The sequence below is a fragment of the Scyliorhinus canicula genome, chromosome 5 (genome assembly GCF_902713615.1).
Source record: "Scyliorhinus canicula chromosome 5, sScyCan1.1, whole genome shotgun sequence".
Taxonomy (NCBI): domain Eukaryota; kingdom Metazoa; phylum Chordata; class Chondrichthyes; order Carcharhiniformes; family Scyliorhinidae; genus Scyliorhinus; species Scyliorhinus canicula.
In genome coordinates this window covers 193,681,544-193,703,057 of record NC_052150.1, presented here as the reverse complement: position 1 = coordinate 193,703,057, position 21,514 = coordinate 193,681,544, and positions in this window count along the sequence as shown.

Here is a 21,514-nt window from a genome sequence, read left to right as displayed (position 1 = left end):
GATTACGTTTGATGCAGTGTAGAGAGAGACAGGCTTCCAACACTTGAAGAAATGCAATATGATTTTATGGATCAACTAACTATAATACATGCTTAACTGTGGGTTGACACTATGCTGACTTGACTGGAGACCTGATGCTAACCTGACCAGACTATCTGACTACCACATGGTGTTTGTACTAGTTGCTGCTCACAAGCTCTGACTGTCTCCGAGGCTGGATCCCGAGAGAGCGGGAAAACTGGTGCCCTCTGGCTTTATAATTGTCGTGTCATGTCTGGTGATTGGCTGCTGTGTTCTGTGTGCTCACTGGTCATACTGTCTGTCAATCACTGCCTGTCTGCACTCCATCATATGCCTGGATGTATATTATGACAGACAGCTCGATCCTCCACCTCGAGATCTTATAATTTTTGACGTTGCCCCGCTGTGTGTTGTTGAACATGAATGCAAATGACCGTTGGTCAGTGAGGAGAGTGAATCTCCTGCCGGCCAGGTAACGCCTCCAATGTCACACAGCTTCTACGATGGCTTGGGCCTCCTTCTCGATGGAGGAGTGCCGAATTTCGGAGGCATGGAGGGTACGTGAAAAGAATGCCACAGGCCTGCCTGCCTGGTTGAGGGTGGCGGCCAGAGTGACGTCTGATGCATTGCTCTCAACTTGGAAGGGGAGCGCCTCATCAACCGCGTGCATCGCGGCCTTGGCGATGTCGGCCTTGATACAGTTGAAGGCCTGGTGAGCCTCGGCCGTCAGTGGGAAAACGTGCAGTGAATGAGTGGGCGGGCCTTGTCCGCATAGTTTGGGACCCACTGGGTGTAGTACGAGAAGAACCCCAGGCATCGTTTGAGGGCCCTGGGGCAGTGGGGAAGGGGGAGTTCCATGAGGGGGCGCATGCGACCGGGTTCGGACCCTAGAACTCCATTTTGAACCACATAGCCGAGGATGGCTAATCGGTTAGTGCTGAACATGCACTTCTCCTTGTTGTAGGTTAGGTTGAGGAGTTTGGCGGTGTGGAGTAATTTGGAAAGGTTAGTGTCGTGGTCCTGCTGGTCGTGGCCACAGATGGTGACGTTATCCAGGTCCATCCCCCGTTGGAAGACCAAGACCCCGTCAGTGACGCTGAAGGGGACCCGAAGGAAGTGGCAAAGGCTGCCGTCCGCTTAGAACGCTGTGTGTGGGCGGTCCGCCTTGCGAATGGGGAGCTGGTGGTAGGCAGATTTCAGGTCCACTATAGAGAAGACCCGGTACTGTGCAATCTGATTGACCATATCAGATATGCATGGGAGGGGGTACGCGTCGAGCTGCGTGTACCGATTGATGGTCTGACCGTAGTCAACGACCATCTGGTTTTTCTCCCCAGTTTTCACAACTACCACTTGGGCTCCCTAGGGACGGTTGCTGGCCTCGATAATACCTTCCCGTAGCAGCCGCTGGACCTCAGACCTGATGAATATCCTGTCCTGGGCGCTGTACCGTCTGCTCCTGGTGGCAACGGGTTCGGAATCCGGGGTGAGGTTTTCAAACAGAGAAGGGGGGTCGACCTTGAGGATCGTGAGACCACACACAGTAAGGGGTGGTAGGGACCCGCCAAATTTCAGGGTTAGACTCTGGAGGTTGCACTGGAAGTCCAGGCCGAGTAGCAGGGCAGCGCAGAGGTTGGGGAGGACGTAGAGCTGGAAGCCGCTGAATTCTACATCCTGGATGGTGAGGGTGGCGGTGCAGTACCCCCGGATCACCACGGAGTGGGATCTGGAGGCCAGGAAGATGTTCTGGTAAATGGGGTGTACCGTAAGGGAGCAGCGCCTTACCGTATCAGGGTGGATGAAGCTCTCAGTGCTCTCATAGTCCAGAAGGCATGATGTCTTGTGTTCATCGACCTTCACTGTTGTCGACGCGGTCGCGAGTTTGTGAGGTTGGGATTGGTCGATCGTGATGGAGGTGGTATTGGAAGGCCCCTGGCTGGCCGGCGGCGGCTGCAGGCGATGAGCGGCCCGATGAGGTGCCCGACAAGCAGGGGTCCAGAGGTGGGGAAGATAGCGGCATCCACAGGGCGCACATGGCAGGTGGCATTAAAGATGGCGGCACCCATGGGCCACACGGGTCCTGACGCAAGCAAGATGGCCGTGCCCACAGGCCATATGTGTTCTGAGGCGAACAAGATGAAGGCGCCAACGGGCCGCACGTGGTCTGAGGCGAGGAAGATGGCGGCGCCCAACGGCCACACGAGGTCTGAGGCAAGGAAGATGGCGGCGCCCACGGGTCGCACGTGGTGGGTGCAGGGTCAATGGGTCTGGTTACAGCGGCGATCGAGCGGGCCTGGCACACAGCAGCGAAATGTCCTTTCTTGCCGCAGGCCTTGCAGAGCGCACTCCGCGCCGGGCAGTGCTACCCGTGGTGTTTTGTCTGTCCGCAGAAGTAGCACTTGGGTCCCCCAGGATTGGTTGGCTGCTGCGTGGCGCAGGCTGGGGGTTGGCTGGGGGCGGTCACTGGTGGGGTCCACGATAGGGTGTTCGCTGGCGGGGTCCATGATGTCCAGGAGGGGCGGGGCGTGCGGTTGGGGACGTACACCTGTGCATTGCGGGGGGCGACTGTGAGTGAGATCGCGAGTTTATTGGTCACCGCGAGGTCGAGGGTAGCCCCTTCTAAAAGGCGCTGGCGGATGTACGCCGACCCTATGTCCGTTATGAAAGCGTCCCGAGTTAGGAGTCCAGAATGTTCAATGGCCGAAACGGCCTGGCAATCGCAGTCCCTCGCCAGGGCGTGCAGTGCACGCCAGAAATCTTCCACAGAGTCACCGGGGAGTTGATGCCGCGTGGACAGGAGATGCCTGGCGTAGATTTTGTTGGTCTGCTGAGTGCAGTTCTCCTTCAGTAGCGCCATGGCCTCAGCGTAGGTAGTTGCGTCCCGGATGAGGGGAAAGATATTGGAGCTCAGCCGCGTATACAGGATCTGGAGCTCCTGTGCCTCTGAGGGTGGTTCTGTCACAGATCAGATGTACGCTTCAAAGAAATCTAGCCAATGTGCAAAAGCCGACTTGGCGTTGTCTGCTTGAGGGTGCAGCTGCAGGCGATCAGGCTTGATGCGGAGATCCACCGTTGTAAAATCTCTGCGTAATAAATTGATGCACTATCAATTACGACGAGACGAGAGTAGAGTGTAATCGAGGCTATGTTAAGCAGAGATGTGTAGCCTCCCACAGCTGCTGCCGAAATGGCTGCAGCTCGGAGAGCCCACACATTTATACTGCGTCTACTGGGCGAAGCCAGCAGGCAGGGATCTACCCCTGTACCTGTAGTACAGGAGCCTTACCATACTACACCTCATATGCAATATATATACAACAGTGGAGACCACCATACCAACGCAGGGAAATTGCCTAGAGGAAGTTTGCACTTCTGAGCAATTGAAAATGCTTACCTGTGAAGTTTCGGAAGGGAAAAGCGCATCTTTGGGATACCTCCCCAAGCTGGTGCTGGGAGCTCGTACGTTACAGCTGACCTTAGCATATTAAGTTTTCTTCAGTGTTGCCATTGGCTGCGTGTAAGGGACTGCTGGCAAAGAGACATTATTAAGCACAATATATTAGTAATATTTGCTGTGTAGACCAATCCCAATAGGACTTCTACTGAAGGAATCAGTTGCCAACTTGATCTTTCATTGGCATTACTGATCGATTTTTGTTAGGCAAGGGCATTAAGGGTTACAACACCAAGGTGGGTAAATTGAGTTAAGAAATAGAAAAGTCATGATATGGTTGAATGGAATCAAGGGGCTGAGTGGCCTATTTCAGTTTTATGTTCCGTCCATTTGTCACCCAACAACACTTCAGAAGCCAGGGACAGAGATGTTATAAATTAATCTGATTTTACAAATGTTCCACTACATTTTTACATCATATTCTTCAAAGCTATGTTTTATGTTTTAAAAAGTTACAGTAGAATGTACTTGCATTTATCGTGCCAAAAGATGTTTCAAAATCTCCTCGCCAAAACCCAATTCGTTTACGTTTATGGTGTCTACTGCTAAAAAGAAATTGGTTCAACCAGTCAGGTCCAATTAGGCTTGAGATTATTGGGTGGTGCGTTCTCCCTTACTGCCATCCGAAAAAGTAGCCGAGGAACACATCCCCGCTGACTCCAAGAGAGCCGCAGCCATTTCACACTTGAGTGAGTGTTAAGTAGCTGTAGACGGGGCATCCGCCCCTCACTCTGAAGGAAGTCCCGCCTGAGAAAGTTAGGTGACATGCATGTCCACATCAATGCAGTGTTCTTCAAACTATTTTTCCGGGGATCCATTTTTACCAACCGTCCAACCTTCGGGACCCACGCCGGCCAACCTACGCGACCCACCATTTTCTCTTACCTTGTTTGCTGCTGACAAAAATGGGGGAAATTGTTTTGGGTCCCTTTGGCCCTCGTACACGCTCCTCCAATGGAACCTGTTGGATGAAGGTGAAGCCTTCCGGTGTCGGAAAGTATGGAGTCTCCATCTGTCCAAAGTTCTGCATTTTTTTCCTGTAAAATGTTATTAAATAAACCTCCCACCAAACTTGGAAAAAAAAAGAAAATTAGGGCAGCACGGTGGCACAGTGGTTAGCATTGCTGCCTACGGTGCTGAGGACCTGGGTTCGAATCCCGGCCCTGGGTCACTGTCCGTGTGGAGTTTGCACATTCTCCCCGGGTCTGCGTGGGTTTCACCCCCACAACCCAAAGATGTGCAGGTTAGGTGAATTGGCCACGCTAAATTGCCCCTTAATTGGAAAAAATAATTGGGTACTCTAAATTTATTTTAAAAAAAGAAAAGAAAATGAATAAAATAAATGAAAAAAATGAATAAACCCCCCCCCCCCCCCCCGAAGTTGTAAAAAAATAAAATGAATAAAATAAATGAAAAAATTAAAAATTAAATGAATAAAATAAATGAATAAAAACCACTACAGAACTTGTAAAACAAAAAGCTGCAACCATTTAAAAAAATACCGGCCGCACTGCATGTGTGCCCGATTATTGTGCGCCCATGCGCAATGCGGCCGAATTATTTTTTTAACATGTTAGCGGCCCCTTGCCACCGTCGTTGTGGAAAGCCGGCTGCTGCGGAGGCATTTGCGCGATCGGGAGCACCGCGGTCAATGGCTCCGCGATCCTCCCGACACCCGCGGGTCGCGCCCCCGACTTTGAAGAACACTGCATCAATGTATATAGTTGTCTATCAGTGCACCTAGTTATCGGTACGACCTCTGACCAGCAGGTGGTGTTAGAGATCTATCACGTGGCTTGAGACACCCGCCAGTTGGTAGTAAGTCGTACAAGAAGATAGTCGCACTTAGAGTAGCTCCAGGAGAATTCACCAAATTCAATTCATAACCATCGTCTGTATTATAGTTTGTTAGTAATCTTTCCACGTGTTTGTTAATAAATCATCTTCCTAGTTAAACAGCCAGATGTTCTGTGTATATCTTTATGATGGTTATATCACAGAACACAACAGAGAGCTGCTGACCAATCTGATTGACCAGCAACTCTCTGGTCCCTGCAGCAACAAGAGTTGCAATGAACAGAAGAGGAGGTGCACAAACATGCATGAGCCTAAGGACAGGTAAATTTAAAGGGGGGGGGGTAGGGTAGGTAAGACCTGTGGTTTCACAATGGGGGTGATCAGGTTGTCGGGGAGGGGAACGAGGTCCAGTGGCCACTGGACCTGAGGGGGCGGGTCGGCGGACTCTTACAGTCAGAAGGGGGCTTTTGATGTAGGTGCCCCTTTTCCGCACCTTAAACTAGGTAAAATCTCCCACCGCCCTAATTGAGGTTGGGAAGGAAACGGCCCTTAAGTGGTGGGGCAAGGAAAGGCTTCAGGCTTTCCATCTGAGGCCTTGCCCTTCCCAGCATAAAACCACTGCGTGATCACTCGGCAACAAAAAAAAAAGTTTAGAAAGTGGTGGCAGTGCCTCATTCCTTTGCTACGACGTTTGTAACAGGAACACCGTGGACTTTACTCAGCTGATCAGTAAACAACTTGAACCGCCAGTACACCATACAAAAGTTCATTCCCAGGACAAAGAGTAACTGGACTTGAATAAAGAGCCCTGAATAAATGTTGAAAGGATATCTAAAAGTTTGTTTTCGGGTGGGCGCCTGCTCCGCTGCTGTGTAGCCCAGTAATGCTGCTCACAGCTGCTTTAACCAGTGCAGTCTCGGGTGACGCTACCCACAAGGATGGTCACCTTTGGATTTGTCACCATACCGTATTTCTTGGTGATCTGTCCAAATACAACATGATAATTGTATTATATTCACTTAAAAGGAATTATCTACACCTTCTGCACATGACATAAAGTATCATTGGATAGACCAGTGAATGAATGAATGAATGAGACAAAATTTAACAGTCTGTTCATTATCAACCAAAGGTATCTATAACCTTCGCCTAAGTTTTATTTTGTATTTCAGTTCAAGCGAACACACTCTACATTCTTTATAATAGTTGATGGAAATTAGAAAAGAACAAAGTAAGAATGGGCCCACAGTTTACCTGAATTCTTTGGTTTGTGCACCTGGCCCTCCCTCCCCTAACCAACCACATTTTGTTCCAGTGTTTTTCTAACGAGCCGCACAGACTTCATCTTCATTGTTCTACAAAACCAACTGAGGCAAAAGGAAAGAAATAGAAAAAAAAACATCAGAGCCACTTGTTAATTGTCTTTTCCTGCTGTAACCATAGCAACGCCAGCTGCCAGGCATCGCTGCAATGTGCCAGACAAACAATCCGCACACTACAGCCTTTCAGCCACGGTGAATGACTGCAAAAGAAGGGGAATAAAAAAAAACCATTCAGCTAACATGTGACATCTACTCAATGCAATACCTTTCAGCAGCATTTTTAAAAATAGCAGTTAATTTAATGCTGAACAAAAGGCAATGGGAGGGGGGATAAATGAGGATTAAGGAGAAAAGGCAGCTCGAGCAGAAAGCAGGAGGGGTTTTGACAAGAACATTGGAGCCAATTTGTTCCTTTGACAAACTGTAGCATGACTTTAAAGATTTTGTAGAATTCCTGCAGTGCAGAAGGAGGCCACTTGGCCCATCAAGTCTGCACCGACTCTCCGAAAGAGCACCATACCCAGGCCCACTCCCCCGCCCTAGCCCTCCAATCCATCTCTACCTGAACATTCTTGGGCACTAGAGGCCAACCCACCCAACCTGCACATCTTTAAATTGTGGGAGGAAACCGGAGCACCCGGAGGAAACCCACGCAGACATGGGGAGAATGTATAAACTCCGCACAGTCACTAAAGGTCGGAATTGAACCCGGGACCCTGACGCTTTGAGGTACCAGTGCTAACCACTATCCCATCATGCCACCCACTTATTATACCTATTCTTTTTGAGTGGAGGTATTTGCAGGGAGAATGAGTATAGTGTACGCAGTATCACTGCAGTAACATTTGGACATTGACTTCTGTGAATACCTTGTGCTGTGTGGGGAACAGAACACAAGTGATCTCTTTGTAGGAGAGGAGATTGGATGATCCTTTCTGGTGTAGTCACTGGGGAAATGGTATTGGCAGTCGAGCGAAAGGAAACATCTCAAAGTACTTCACGTTAAGAGAAGAAACCAATGGATGGCGAACAGGAAGGAGAGAGACAATGTAGAGCTGGGTGGCGGGATGCTGGGTACAGGCAATAGGGAAGAGAAATTTATGAGGAAAATGGATGAGAGGTGAAAAGCCAGAATGAACAGTTCCAGAGGAGAGGAGCAGAGTAGCTAAAGAAGCGGCACGGTGGAAAGTATGTACCAAGTGAACTGTGAGTCAAAGTATTTGTGTGGACGTGTAGAGCCGGAAAAGGATTCTGAAGTACGGACAGCCGAGATCATGAGGGAATTGTAAATGACAATGAGAATTCTGAAGTCATCATCACGTGACATGAAACAATGTAGGTTGGAGAGATTAGGGTGATGGTTGTGTGTCTTTGAGTGAGGGACAGCATGGTAACACATTGGTTAGCACTGCTGACTCACAGCACAGGGACCCGGGTTTGATTCCCACTTTAGGTGACTGTGGAGTGTGCAGGTTGGGTGGATTGGCCATGCTAAATTGCCCCTTAATGTCCAAAGGTTAGGTGGGGTTATGGGAATAGGGTGGGGGCGTGAGCCTAGTGGAGGGTCGGTGCAAACTCGATGGGCAGAATGGCCTCCTTCTGCACTGTAGCGTTTTTATGATTCTGTGAAAACAGGGACTGAAATGTTTTTGAAGAATTATAACTGATATAGATATAGAACAGTACAGCACCGAACAGGCCCTTCGGCCCTCGATGTTGTGCCGAGCAATGATCACCCTACTCAAACCCACGTATCCACCCTATACCCGTAACCCAACAACCCCCCCTTAAACTTACTTTTTAGGACACTACGGGCAATTTAGCATGGCCAATCCACCTAACCCGCACATCTTTGGACTGTGGGAGGAAACCGGAGCACCCGGAGGAAACCCACGCACACATGGGGAGGACGTGCAGACTCCGCACAGACAGACACCCAGCCGGGAACCGAACCTGGGACCCTGGAGCTGTGAAGCATTTATGCTAACCACCATGCTACCGTGCTGCCCCCTGATGGAATGTTGAAATGAGGAGGTCAGGTGAGATAGCAGTGACAAATTAAGATTAGGATTTTTCCAGGAGTTGGGAAGGCTGGGGTGGAATCAACCAGTGTTGTGGAGGTGACAGAGTGCAGACTTGACAAAGGAGAAGATGTGGTGAGGAAACTGGGCTCTCTGCATTATGGGAAGGCAGCAAATTTCTTTAGTTCAGAGGTTGCAACCAGTCCAGGGAGTTTGATGAAGTTTAGGGGAGATCCTGTCAGCAGCTGAAGAAAATCACTTCACCCGATGCCGGTGTGTATTTATTTACATTGTGTTGCCCTTTTATGTATTTTCTTTTTCTTTTCTTTTCATCGACTAAATGATCTGTTTGAGCTGCTCGCAGAAAAATACTTTTCAATGTACCTCGGTACACTTGACAGTAACCAAATCCAATCCACCTGGGATGAAGTGGCAGTGGCTGTGAGCTCGGGAATTGTGACCAGGAGGACTGGTCTCCAGTGTCGCAAGACGGTTAGCGATCTACACCGAGCAACACTGCTAAGTGGACACCTCGACCCCCCCCCCCACCCCCCACCACACCAAGGCCTTTCCGTGCCATGCGAGCATCCCCCCGACCCTCCATTCGGCCCCCAACCCTCCCTTCACCCCTCTCCCTTCAACCCAACCCCAACCCTTCCTTCACAGCCCCCCCGCAACACTGTGAACAACACGTGCAGCAAATGATGCCCTCTCTGTGTCTCCACAGGAGAAGCTCTCCCACAATCGCTGGGAGATGGCCTAGACAGGCAGATTGGAAATGGACGTAAGAAACCTCACCACTTTCGAGGAATGGGCCGTGGAGGTGGCTGAGGACAGAGCAGGCACCAATGCAGAGGTTGGCGCACGCCACAAAGGTGAGAATCCATCGCACCCCACCTGGAGGGCCTGTCAAATGTGAGTTGTTATTGCCATACTGATTAACCCAATCCATGCACACTGACCACATGTCCATTCTCCCTCAGGTCCTCCAGCCGACGGTGCAGCCGATCCAGGGTGGCTCACTCACGTGCTTCCCATGGGACCACCTTGGAGAAGAGCTCCAAGGATGCCATGATTGATGCATCACAACTGTCATTCCCACTGCAGTGGAGAGCCTGGTGCACGACACGGCAGATGAGTGAAGGTGTCCAAGGCGTCACGCCGTCCATGATGGCCATGTCTGCCTCACTGGGGGTTGTGACCCAGTACCAGGCTGACCTCGATGAGGTGCTGCGGGACATGTCCCGCTCTCAGATGGGAATGGCCCTGCACTGCAGAGCTTGTCTCAGTCACAGGTGGGCATTGCCGAGGCACTGCAGAGCATGCCCCGATCACTAAGGAGCATCGCCAAGTGTGACGAACTATGGTGCAGACATTGGGGTGCCACCAGGGCTGGCAGAGCCAGATGATGCCGTGGAAGCCGGGGCTCAAACCAGCTACCCCTCTGCCCCAAGGTGAACCTCAGGGCGCCAAGGGCACCGAGCGGGAGGAAAGGGCGCTGGGTGCCAATTCAGACCCGCCCCATGGTGTGGGGATGGTGGCCACCAACTCCCCCGAGTTCCACACCTCTGATGAGGCCATGTCTCAAGGCCAGCACACAGGAGAGAACACACGGTAATGCATGTGCCGACGACAACTGCGCCGGGGTCCCCTAGCCTCAGAGCCCTCAGAGGATGCCTGCGAGGGGCATCGAAGACCATGGGCTGCCTCCACCTCCGATGTGCATCCTGCGGAAACACCTGGATGCAGCGGTGGAGCATGGAAGATGAAGCACGTTGAGGATCACTGAGGATACCGGGAGCGGGGGGTGAGGGGCGGGGGGGGGGGGGGGGGGGGGGGGGGGGGGGGGGGCTAGGTAGGAGGTGAGAGGGTGGTGGGGAACTGAGGCGGCACGTTCGGGAGCATGGGGAATTTTTGGGCACCTGTGACACATTAAAAACCCTTGACCTCAATCAGTATGACACCTTTCTTCCTTTCTTCCGCAATGCAGGCCGACCTCCGAACCTTTGGCCCATCTCGCCGGGCACTTCCCCTCCTCGGGAACACCACATGTAGGTGATGGGTGTGAGCAAGCACTCAGCAGACAGGCAGGAATCAGACTATTTCATAGATAGAGCAGCACGATAGCACAGTGGTTAGCACTGTTGCTTCAAAGCACCAAGGACCCAGGTCCGATTCCCATCTTGAATTACAGTCTGTGCGGAGTCTGCACATTCTCCCTTTTGTCTGCGTCGGTTTCCTCCAGGTGCTCCGGGTTTCCTCCCACAAGTCCCGAAAGATATGCTTGTTAGGTGAACTGGACATCCTGAATTCTCCCTCAGAGTACCCGAACAAGCGCCGGAGTGTGGTGACGAGGGGATTTTCACAGTAACTTCATTGCTGTGTAAATGTAAGTGTATGTGTGACACTAATAAAGATTATTATTATTATGGATTGAGGAACACTGACGCTCAGCTCTCTGCGGGTTATCATCATCCCCCGACCGTCAACAGTGACCTGCTGAAGGTGTTGACACAGTCCCAGCACCCCGGTATAATGTGACACAAACTCTGGGAGGGTGGGAAATGGGGGTAGTGGGTGGGTAAGGTAGCACTGATAGACCAGGTTATGCCCTATGTGAAGCCGGCCAATATGAAGGCCTCCCTGACCCTCCGGGCTTGCCGGATCCTCGCCGCTGCCACAAGTTCTTCAACCTCTGGCTGGTCTCCGGTTCAACCCTCGGCTCGTCCCCTAGCAACTGCCGGTCTGGCGCCTCCTCGTCAACCTCGTCCACCTCCTCCTTGGAGGTGGGCAAATGTTCCTCACCCACAACCTCCAGCATGTCGCCCCACTGTGGTACCAGTTTGTGGAGGGCATAGCAGACCACCACATAGCCGGCAACCCTCTGGGCAGTGTAGTGCAGGGCACCACCCGAGTGGTCGAGGAATCGCATTGTGTCAATCCGATACACCATTCAATGGCAGCCCAGGTGGTCACAAGGGCCTCTTTGTATCAGTTCTCCGCATCGATCTCCAGCCTCCATACTGGCGTCATTAGCCAGGTCCTTCGCAGGTATCCCTTATCCCCCAAGAGCCAACTGCCCATCCTGGGGTGATCCTCGAAGAGGTTGGGGATGTCTGACTTCCCCAGGGTGTAATTGTCCTGCACACTCCCTGGGAAGCGTGCACACATGTGTATGATCTGCATGTTGTAGGCACACACGAGCTGTATGTTCAGGGAGTGGAACACCTTCTTGTTAACGTAGGACACTCCAAGATGGCCCGGTGAGTGCAAGGCGATATGCATGCAGTCTATCTGCCTCTCGATCTGGGCATCCAGGCGATGGCGTAGAATCCTGCTGCCCGGGCATCTTGTTGGGCATGGTCCATGTCAAAGTTGATGTAGTTTTCCACCTGGGCAAACAGGGCATCTGTGATCTGTTGGATGCACCTGTGGGTTGTGGGCTGGTGTTCAGTGGTCAGATTCTTATTAAGTTGTGGCTGTCCACCTCCTCCACGTGGTGTCAAGTCCGCGAGGACATGGCAAAGGTGCCACACAGTCTCCTTGTTGAGGCGGGGCCTCCTGCAGCACGCACTCTCCACCGTTTGTTCGAAAGGCCAGTGACGCCTCTGAACCCTGGGCCGCCGCAGGCCTCCCCCTCTGTGTCCCTCCCAGGCCTGATGTGTGGCCGGGTCCTCAGGGTGAGGGGCAGGTCCCTGCACAGGGCCGCCAGCTCGAGCACCTTCAGATGCTGCTCCTGCCGTCTCCGGTGTCTGGCTGCCTGATCTACCAGCAGCACCACCAAAGCCTGGTATGCAGAGTCCAAAATATCGTCAACACTGTTCAATATCTGGAAGGAATTGCGACAGTATATTAGACTAACTCCATTCCCCCCCCCCCCCCCCCCCCCCCCCCCCCCCCCCCCCCCACCACACCAGGAACACCCTGCCCACACACTTCCAGTCGCAGCTGGCCCACCTCAACGGACCCCCCCCAACCATGCAAACGGGCAGGGTTGCCCCCATTAATTATGTGGAAACAGGGCTTAAGGGATGAGAATTGGTTTCTCGCCACGCTACAGCGGGATCTCAATTTCACCTCTGGGAGCAGGCCAGTTGCATCGCAAACTGTTTGGCGCCTGGCACGGTTCTGGTTTTTGGCCTCTCCTGCTATTCACCGGCCTCATTTTACTCGAGCAAGAGTGCAACGAGGCCGGAGAATCGTGCCCGTGGTTTCCTCTTGGCCTCTGCATTCCCGCCCTCACCACTGGACACCCAGTTGGGAGAATTCCACCCACTGTGGAATTCGTCATCAGTGTGTCACCTGATTTAAAGTGCCTGAAAATAACTTTAAAAAGTATACAAAATTATTTAATATTTAAATTGGTGTTCAGTGGGCAGCTTCTTATTAAATGAGAAAAGATCATCCAAAACGTACCAATCAGTCTCCTTGTACTTAAAAAGTCTCATTAATATTTGGAGCCTGGTCCAACATCTGCACATTCAGCATGGTGATACAGCCGGACAGGGTCAGCTTCTTGCACAGTTTTGTAAAATGAGTGCCATCAGGGGGCTAATAACAGCAAAATTAACCTCCTGGGCTGGGTAAACGCCCCTGGAATTTCTAGGCAATAGTTTTGCTCTTTTGGGTTAAAAGTTCTGTGTTGAAAGATTTCAGCCTGCGTAATGAATACGTTACAGTTAGAAATGAGGACTCAAGCTCAAAGATGTGCAATTTCAAGTTGTTTAGTGCAAAACTCAGAATCTGGTGTCATGTTCCAATACCAATTTTTTTTAAACACAAATTTGATTCCAGGCCAAGATCTTTCTACATTTTATGATATTTGTGCTCTGCTTTGCCATTGCTGGGCAGATTACTATTTTATTTTGCCTTTACAGAAAATGCCATCGACCACCTTTATTCTAAGCAAAACGTAAACCCGCTATATTTGTTGGAGTAATCATTGCATTGGAGCAGCAAGTTTCAAGATGGTTTTCTTGAGCAAAAGAGAGAGAAAAGCTCAATGATGGAGCATCCATCTATCTTTAACCTATCTTATCAATCTATCACTTTATGGTGGATGATCGCCTTGACAGATTGGTGAAAAAATGGGCTTGGTAGACTAAATAAACATTTAATTGCCCCGCGTAGTTGGTGTGCCTTCTAAGCAATAATCGGTATGACTGAGTGGTTTACTAGGCCACATGGAGGTCATGGAGCCAATAGGCCATACAGCTGACAAAATGACCTCAATTCCAAACCTTCTAGGAATGCTCAACTATTCTCTTGAATCAGGTAGCTTTTATTTTATCAGTTCCTTGTGATACTAGCTAGAAATGAGCAAACACATTGAACTGAGCAGTACAATTTGCCATGGTGCGATTGTGGCAGTCACAGACTGCAGCATTGTGAATCCAATGACATAACCATACTCTTGTCAAAGCTAACCTGCTGACCAGCTAATACCTAAAGCTGAAAATCAGTGGAAAACACATCAAGAGCCTCCATTTCATAAAAAGTCATGATGTGGAGATGCCGGCGTTGGACTGGGGTGAGCACAGTAAGAAGTCTTACAACACCAGGTTAAAGTCCAACAGGTTTGTTTCAAACACGAGCTTTCGGAGCACGGCTCCTTCTTCACCTGAAGAAGGAGCCGTGCTCCGAAAGCTCGTGTTTGAAACAAACCTGTTGGACTTTAACCTGGTGTTGTAAGACTTCTTACTGTTCATAAAAAGTGAGCAAGTAAGTCAGAAACATGAATTAGAAACAAAATCTGTAGATACTAAAAATGTGCAAATAAGAAATGTCATGTATCCTGTTTACATGAAAAGCCTCAGTACGTTCGGCACCCGAGCCTGATATTGAGATTGCATGTGTGAATGTCTCGCACTGACCATAATATCAGATCAAGTGTCAGTGGGCTTGAAACCTCTTCCTGTTGTATTTTTAAATAATGGTGGATTTGACCAAACACACATCCTAACCAGGATGTATGAAACTTCACGGTAGATTTACTGCAATCCAATGGGTCCATACAATAATTGCATAATTGTGTCTTTGTAGCTGACTTCCTTAGATGTGCACGCCAAAAAAGTGAAAAGATATCTCATTGTTGATGTAGATAGTGCTGTCCAAATCAAAAGGCACTGATGCTTATCTTGCCAAGAAAGCATAACCACTGGACAAGCACAGAGTACTCACACGGAAAGAAACCTGGGAGGTATGTTGTGGCTGAAGCTTTTGCTTTTGCAGATTTCACTTTAAAAGCGCATCATTTATGAAGTGCACACTTGCTCCAGCTGAACAAATAAGCTGATTACTAAGTGAAGCAGAAACACATCCAAAATGGTTGGACCTGACTGATGTTCAGATCTGGCAGCCTCAGCCATCATACGCTCTCTTCGTTCTGCACCCAGAGACAAATGCAGTCCTGGAACAATTGATGAAAAGGGTTTTAGCTCTTCGGCAACTGTCTTCACTCACTTGTAGCATTTCTGAAAACTTCTTCCTTCTTCAGTAATTCACTCGTTTCTTCACTTGCGCACACAAGCTCAGATAATTTCACCTGTGGGGCAATTAGATTAGGTGAAGGAAAATGTGAAAGTGGGTTGCTTGACAGAGGAGGATGCTGACGAGTGCGAAGAAAGCGAGGGAGTGTCCCTGAAGACTGAGGGGAAACCGAGGATTCATAAGCGCTTCAATAAATGGAGAAAGACTGTAGAAAGCTGCAGCACAGAATGATTTGTGGGTCCTTGTGCATGAATCACAAAAAGCTAGCATGCACATTAAGCAGGTAATAAGGAAGGTAATTGGAATATTGTCCTTTATTTCAAAGGGAATGGAATATAAAAAACAGGGAAATCCTGCTAAAACTATACAAGTCCCGAATGCGTTGAACAGTTACGGTCCCCGTATCAAAGTAAAGTTATACTGGCATTAGAGGGAGTCCAGAGAAGGTTCTCTCAGTTGATCCTGTGTATGGAGGAACTTTCTTATGATAAGAGTTTGAGTTGGTTAGGGCTGTACTCATTGGAGTTTAGAATACTGAGAGGCGACCTTACTGAGGCATATAAGATTCTCAGGAGGCTTGACAGAGTAGATGCTGAGAGGTTGTTTCCTCTTATGGGAGAGTCTAGGACCAGAGGGCACAATCTCCGAGTAAGAGGTTGCCCATTTGAAATGAAAATGAAATGAAATGAAAATGAAAATCGCTTATTGTCACAAGTAGGCTTAAAATGAAGTTACCGTGAAAAGCCCCTAGTCGCCACATTCCGGCGTCTGTTCGGGGAGGCTGGTACAGGAATTGAACCGTGCTGCTGGCCTGCCTTGGTCTGCTTTAAAAGCCAGCGATTTAGCCCTGCGCCATTTAAGATAATAATAAGAAGAATAAGAAAGAGATGAGGAGGGATTTCTTATTTTAGAGGATAGTGAATCTGTGGAATTCTTTACTGCAGAGAGCTGTAGAGGTTGGGTCATTAAGTATGTTCAAGGCTGAGATGGACAGATTTTAAATCAGTCAGCGAATCAAGGATTATGGGGATAGGGTGGGAATGTGGAGTTGAGGATTATCGTATCAGGTCAGTCATGGTCTCATTGAATGACGGAGTAGACTCGATGGGCTGAGTGGCCTACTTTTGCTTCTATATCTTGTGGTCTTATTGTCTTGTCATGCTCAAAATTAAGTATGTTCGAGGAGCATCTTCACATCTGAAGTTAATCGATTAGATTGCGTGACAATTCATACAAGTCAATCTTAAGTCTACAGCTGACATTTGCAACAAAATCGTGGAAATTTCCTTCCTCTTGTGGGCATTAGTGGAGGATACAACTGCATTAGAATGTACGATGTAAGAAGTGGTGAGGCATGGTCACCACTGTGCCTCAAACAGACACAGATTGGAGCTCTGGTGGAAATACGATTAAAAAGGGACGGTACTCAGTACACCAGATTCAAGCCTATGGTGGCAGCAATGCTTACTGCTGTGTCTCAGGATTTCTGGATCTGATAGATCAATAAACCTATTGATCAGTGAGCACACAGTTTGAGGGGCCCTGTGGAATGGCGACAGTTGATGATGCAAATCATTCTCGACAGTCACACATACCAGACCCTTGGCCGCCTCCCCTAACCCCCCACCCCTTCCCTGCTCCATGGCAGGGTCAAGCTCCCAGGAGACAATTACCTGTTCAGACCCATGAGCCTTTTGGAAAGCATGAGCAGCCAGTCACCTCTCCCAATATTAGCCCACAGGTCCCACCAATTGGGGGCAAGCTCTTCGCTGGTTGGTGTCATACCTTGCATAAAAGACAATGGTTGCAGTTGTTGGAGGTCAATCGTCTCAGTCCTCAGTCCTCGGATGTCAAAATAAAAAAGACAATCTTCCGAGAGACAGTTTCGGCACTGCACAAAAAAGAGAGGCAGAGGATGTTGTGACATTTCCCAGTAAGCATTGTAAAGAGGACAGTTCTACAAATCAGTAAACATAAATATTTCACATTTTTATGATGATCTCTTACTGATGCAACACTTGCAATCAGCAAACCATTGGCCAGCATCTTATAGCCCCACCAAGGTGTGTCTCCACCCCAATGGATGCGGCCCGCCATTTAAATCCATTCAATTTGGGAGAACTGCAATATCCTATTGGGCAGGAATGGCCGTAAAATCCTGGGTATCGACTGCCAATATATACGTAAAGTGTGAACCCATAGTCCAAGATGACCATAAGCTGCTTTCCCCATTGAGGGGGAGAGATGACAGGTGGTGCTTTAACCTGAGGACCACTACATCTCAGGTGAGGGGCAAGATTGAGACAGCAGGGGTTCTCTCAGCCAGTATAGGAATTGAACCTACTCTGCTGGTCTCGCTCTGCATCACAAACCAGCTGCCTATCCAACTGAGCCAAACCAGCCCCCTATATATCTATAAACACATATCAGTTAATGACACAGTCGTGTGGGAGCTTGCCAAAGCAATTGTTAAGTAGCTCATGGAGAAATTCCAACCGCAATTCTTTTTCCATTAGCTAGGAGGTTTTGAATGATCCATATTAAATTTGCTTTGTGTTTTGACCTTTGTACAAGGAACATCATGCTCTGATGGGCCTTTGAGAAATATATGTTGAAGGCCTTCTCCATGGCTAAACTCATGATTTCCATTTATTTTTGTCCTGTTATCCTGGTACTTGGCAACAGATCAATCATCATTTCGAACCCCACAATGATTATTTTATCTTTCTATAAAGGTTAATTTTTCATTAGGATGTTACGTCACAATGAATTAGTTGATAGTGATTGAACATTTGTGGGGTTTTTTTGAAGTGCAATTCGTTCATATTTCTACTGAATGTTATTGTGAGTTCTGATGAAGAGTTTGCAAAATATCTAATGGCCTTTTCACTGTTTAGACACTGACCGACCGATTGTGTATTTCCACCATTTTCAGTTTTATTTTTGCTTTCTTAAACTATGTTGGTTTTTATTTACATTTTTTAAAACAAATTTTGCGTACCCAATTCTTGTTTCTAATTAAAGGGCAATTTAGCACGGCCAATTCACCTAACCTGCACATCTTTCGCTTGTGGGGGTGAGATCCACGCAGACACGGGGAGAATGTATAAACTCCACATGGACGTGAACCGGATCTGGGATCAAGCCTGGGTCATCAGCGCCGTGAGGTAACGGTGCTAACCACTGTGCCGCCAGCTTCCATTTCCATTTTGATGAGCCCATTGGAGAAGCAAACAATTTATCCTGCATCACTCTTTCTCTCATTATCAAATTACCATGCAGGGCATCACGGTAGCACAAGTGGATAGCACTGTGTCTTCACAGCGCCAGGGTCCCAGGTTCGATTCCCTGCTGGGTCACTGTCTGTGTGGAGTCTGCACTTTCTCCCCGTGTCTGTGGGGGTTTCCTCCAGGGGCTCCGGTATCCTCCCACAGTCCAAAGACGTGCAGATTAGGTGGATTGGCCATGGTAAATTGCCCATAGTGACCAAAAAGGTTAGGAGGGGTTATTGGGTTCCTGGGATAGGGTGAAAGTGAGGCCTTAATTGGGTCGGTAAAGACTTGATGGGCCAAATGGCCTAATTCTGCACTGTATGTTCTATGTTCTATGTCATTGTATGGTCTTTGGAAAGTGAGAATTTGTCATCAGGATGGAAACCTTCTTTACATGTCAGGAAATTCTGACCAGATCATGCGCTGAATGTCTCACATGTTGGCAGCACAATTGGGCACAATCCTCCCGGCCTATTCAATCTTTGTTGATGACAAGCCCTTTTTCAGACGTTCCTTTGGTTGGGATGGCTTTACTCATTTCACCTTCGTGGGGTGCAGGTGGCGTAGTGTTATTGTTACTGGACTAGTAATCCACGGACGCAGGGTAATGCTCTGGTGACCCTGGATCGTCTCCCACCAGGGCAGACGGCGTCTTTTGAATTCAACAAGAATTTGGAATTAAAAGCCTGATCATGACCGTGAAACCATTGTCGATTGTTCACTAATGGTTCACCGATGTCCCTTCAGGGAAGGAAACCTGCCATTCTGGCCTGCATGTGATTCCAGATACAGAGCAATGTGGTTGACTCTGAACTAAACCCTTGACTCTTAACTAAACGGCTGAGCAAGTCACTCAGTTGAAGGGCAATTGGGCAATAAATGCTGGCCCAGACAGTGACACCTGCAAACCATGAATAAAAAGAAAACTTGGATTCAAGCCGAAAGCTAAATTTTGGCTCAGCCTTGTGGCAGATTTTGAAGGGCTGGCGTAAAATATTGTTAATTCACCATACTGGCTGCCCTCAATTCCAGACACAGTCAAATCAATCTTTCTCCGAATGAATAATCCCGACATACACCTCTCTCAATAGGGTAGGTATTATTCCTCCGACCTACCTGCTGGAAGAATTAATAAGATGCATTGACTGGAACTTTCCCAAGCCTTTGTAGGCAGATTTGGGGGTGGGGGGAAGGGGAGGTGGGGTGGGTGGGGGGATGCTGGCTAGGACAATGAGGTCAAAGCCCATGGGGACACCTCCTTAATGTTATCCCACCTCCAGGCAGATTTCTCATTAGAATTGGGAATCCCTCACCTCAGGTGTAAAAGCAATTAAGATAATTATCATTTCAATTAAAGGTGTTTTTTAGAGAGAGAGACATGTTTACCAGTGTTGCAGGGGGCTCTCTGCTGGATCAGGAGACTTGATGTGGAGATGCCGGCGTTGGACTGGGGTGAGCACAGTAAGAGGTCTTACAACACCAGGTTAAAGTCCAACAGGTTTGTTTGAAACAAACCTGTTGGACTTTAACCTGGTGTTGTGAGACTTCTTACTGGGATCAGGAGACTGGCATTGATCTGGACGTGGCTTTGCGAAAGTTCATAGTGCCATCACCAGCTGGCATAAAGATTCAGAAATGTTGTATGAGGTGTTTCTGTGACTGAATGCAGCCATGTAGAGACATTTCCCCCGCTGGGGTTTGTGGTAGTCACCACTGTTGTGTATATATATCGCATATGAGGTGTATTACGGTAAGGCTCCTGTACTACAGGTACGGGGGTAGATCCCTGCCTGCTGGCTCCGCCCAGTAGGCGGAGTATAAATGTGTGGACTCTCCGAGCTGCAGCCATTTCAGCAGCAGCTGCAGGAGGCTACACATCTCTGCTTAATAGAGCCTGGATTACACTCTACTCTCGTCTCGTCGTAATTGATAGTGCATCAATTTATTACGCAGAGATTTTACAACGATGGATCTCCGCATCAAGCCGGATCGCCTGCAACTGCACCCTCAAGCAGCCAACGCCAAGTCGGCCTTTGCCCATTGGCTAGCTTGCTTTAAAGCATACATCGGATCTGCGACAGAACCACCCTCCGATGCACAGAAGCTCCAGATTCTGTATACGCGGTTGAGCTCCGATATCTTTCCCCTCATCCGGGACGCGCCTACCTATGCTGAGGGCATGGCATTACTGAAGGAGAACTACACCCAGCAGACCAACAAACTCTACGCCAGGCACGTACTGTCCACGCGGCATCAACTCCCCGGTCAGTCTGTGGAAGATTTCTGGCGTGCCCTGCACGCCCTGATGAGGGACTGCGATTGCCAGGCCGTTTCGGCTGTTGAACATTCTGAACTCCTATTTAGGGACGCTTTCGTTATGGGCATAGGGTCGGTGTACATCCGCCAGCGCCTCTTAGAAAAAGCAACCCTCCACCTCGTGGCGACCACAAAACTCGCGATCTCACTAACAGTAGTCTCCCGTAATGTACAGGCTTACGCCCCCGATGCACGGCGCCCCCTCCTGGACATCATGGACCCCACCAGCGAACACCCCATCGTGGACCCCACCAGCGACCGCCCCCAGCCAAACCCAAGACTGCGCCGCGTGGCAGCCAACCAACCCCGGGGGACCCAAGTGCTACTTCTGCAGACAGACAAAGCACCCCCGGCAGCGCGGAGTGCGCTCTGTAAGGTCTGCGGGAAGAAAGGACATTTTGCTGCTGTGTGCCAGGCCCGCTCGATCGCCGCTGTAACCAGGCCCATTGTCCCTGCACCCCCCGCGTGCGACCCGTTGGCGCCGCCATCTTCCTCGCCTCAGGCCACGTGCGGCCCGTGGGCACCGCCATCTTCGTGCCTCAGAACATGTGCGGCCAGTGGGCGCTGCCATCTTGCTAGCCTCAGAACACATACGGCCCGTGGGTGCCACCACCTTGCTTGCCTCAGGACACGTGCGGCCCATGGGCGCCGCCATCTTCCCCTCATCAGGTCTCTAGCGGCCCGTGGGCGCCGCCATCCTTAACGCCGCCCGCCACGTGCGCCCCATGGCGCCGCCACCTTCCATGCCTCAGGACTCCTGCTTGTCAGGCACCTCATCAGGCCACTCATCGCCTGCAACCACCCCGACCAGCCACGGGCCTT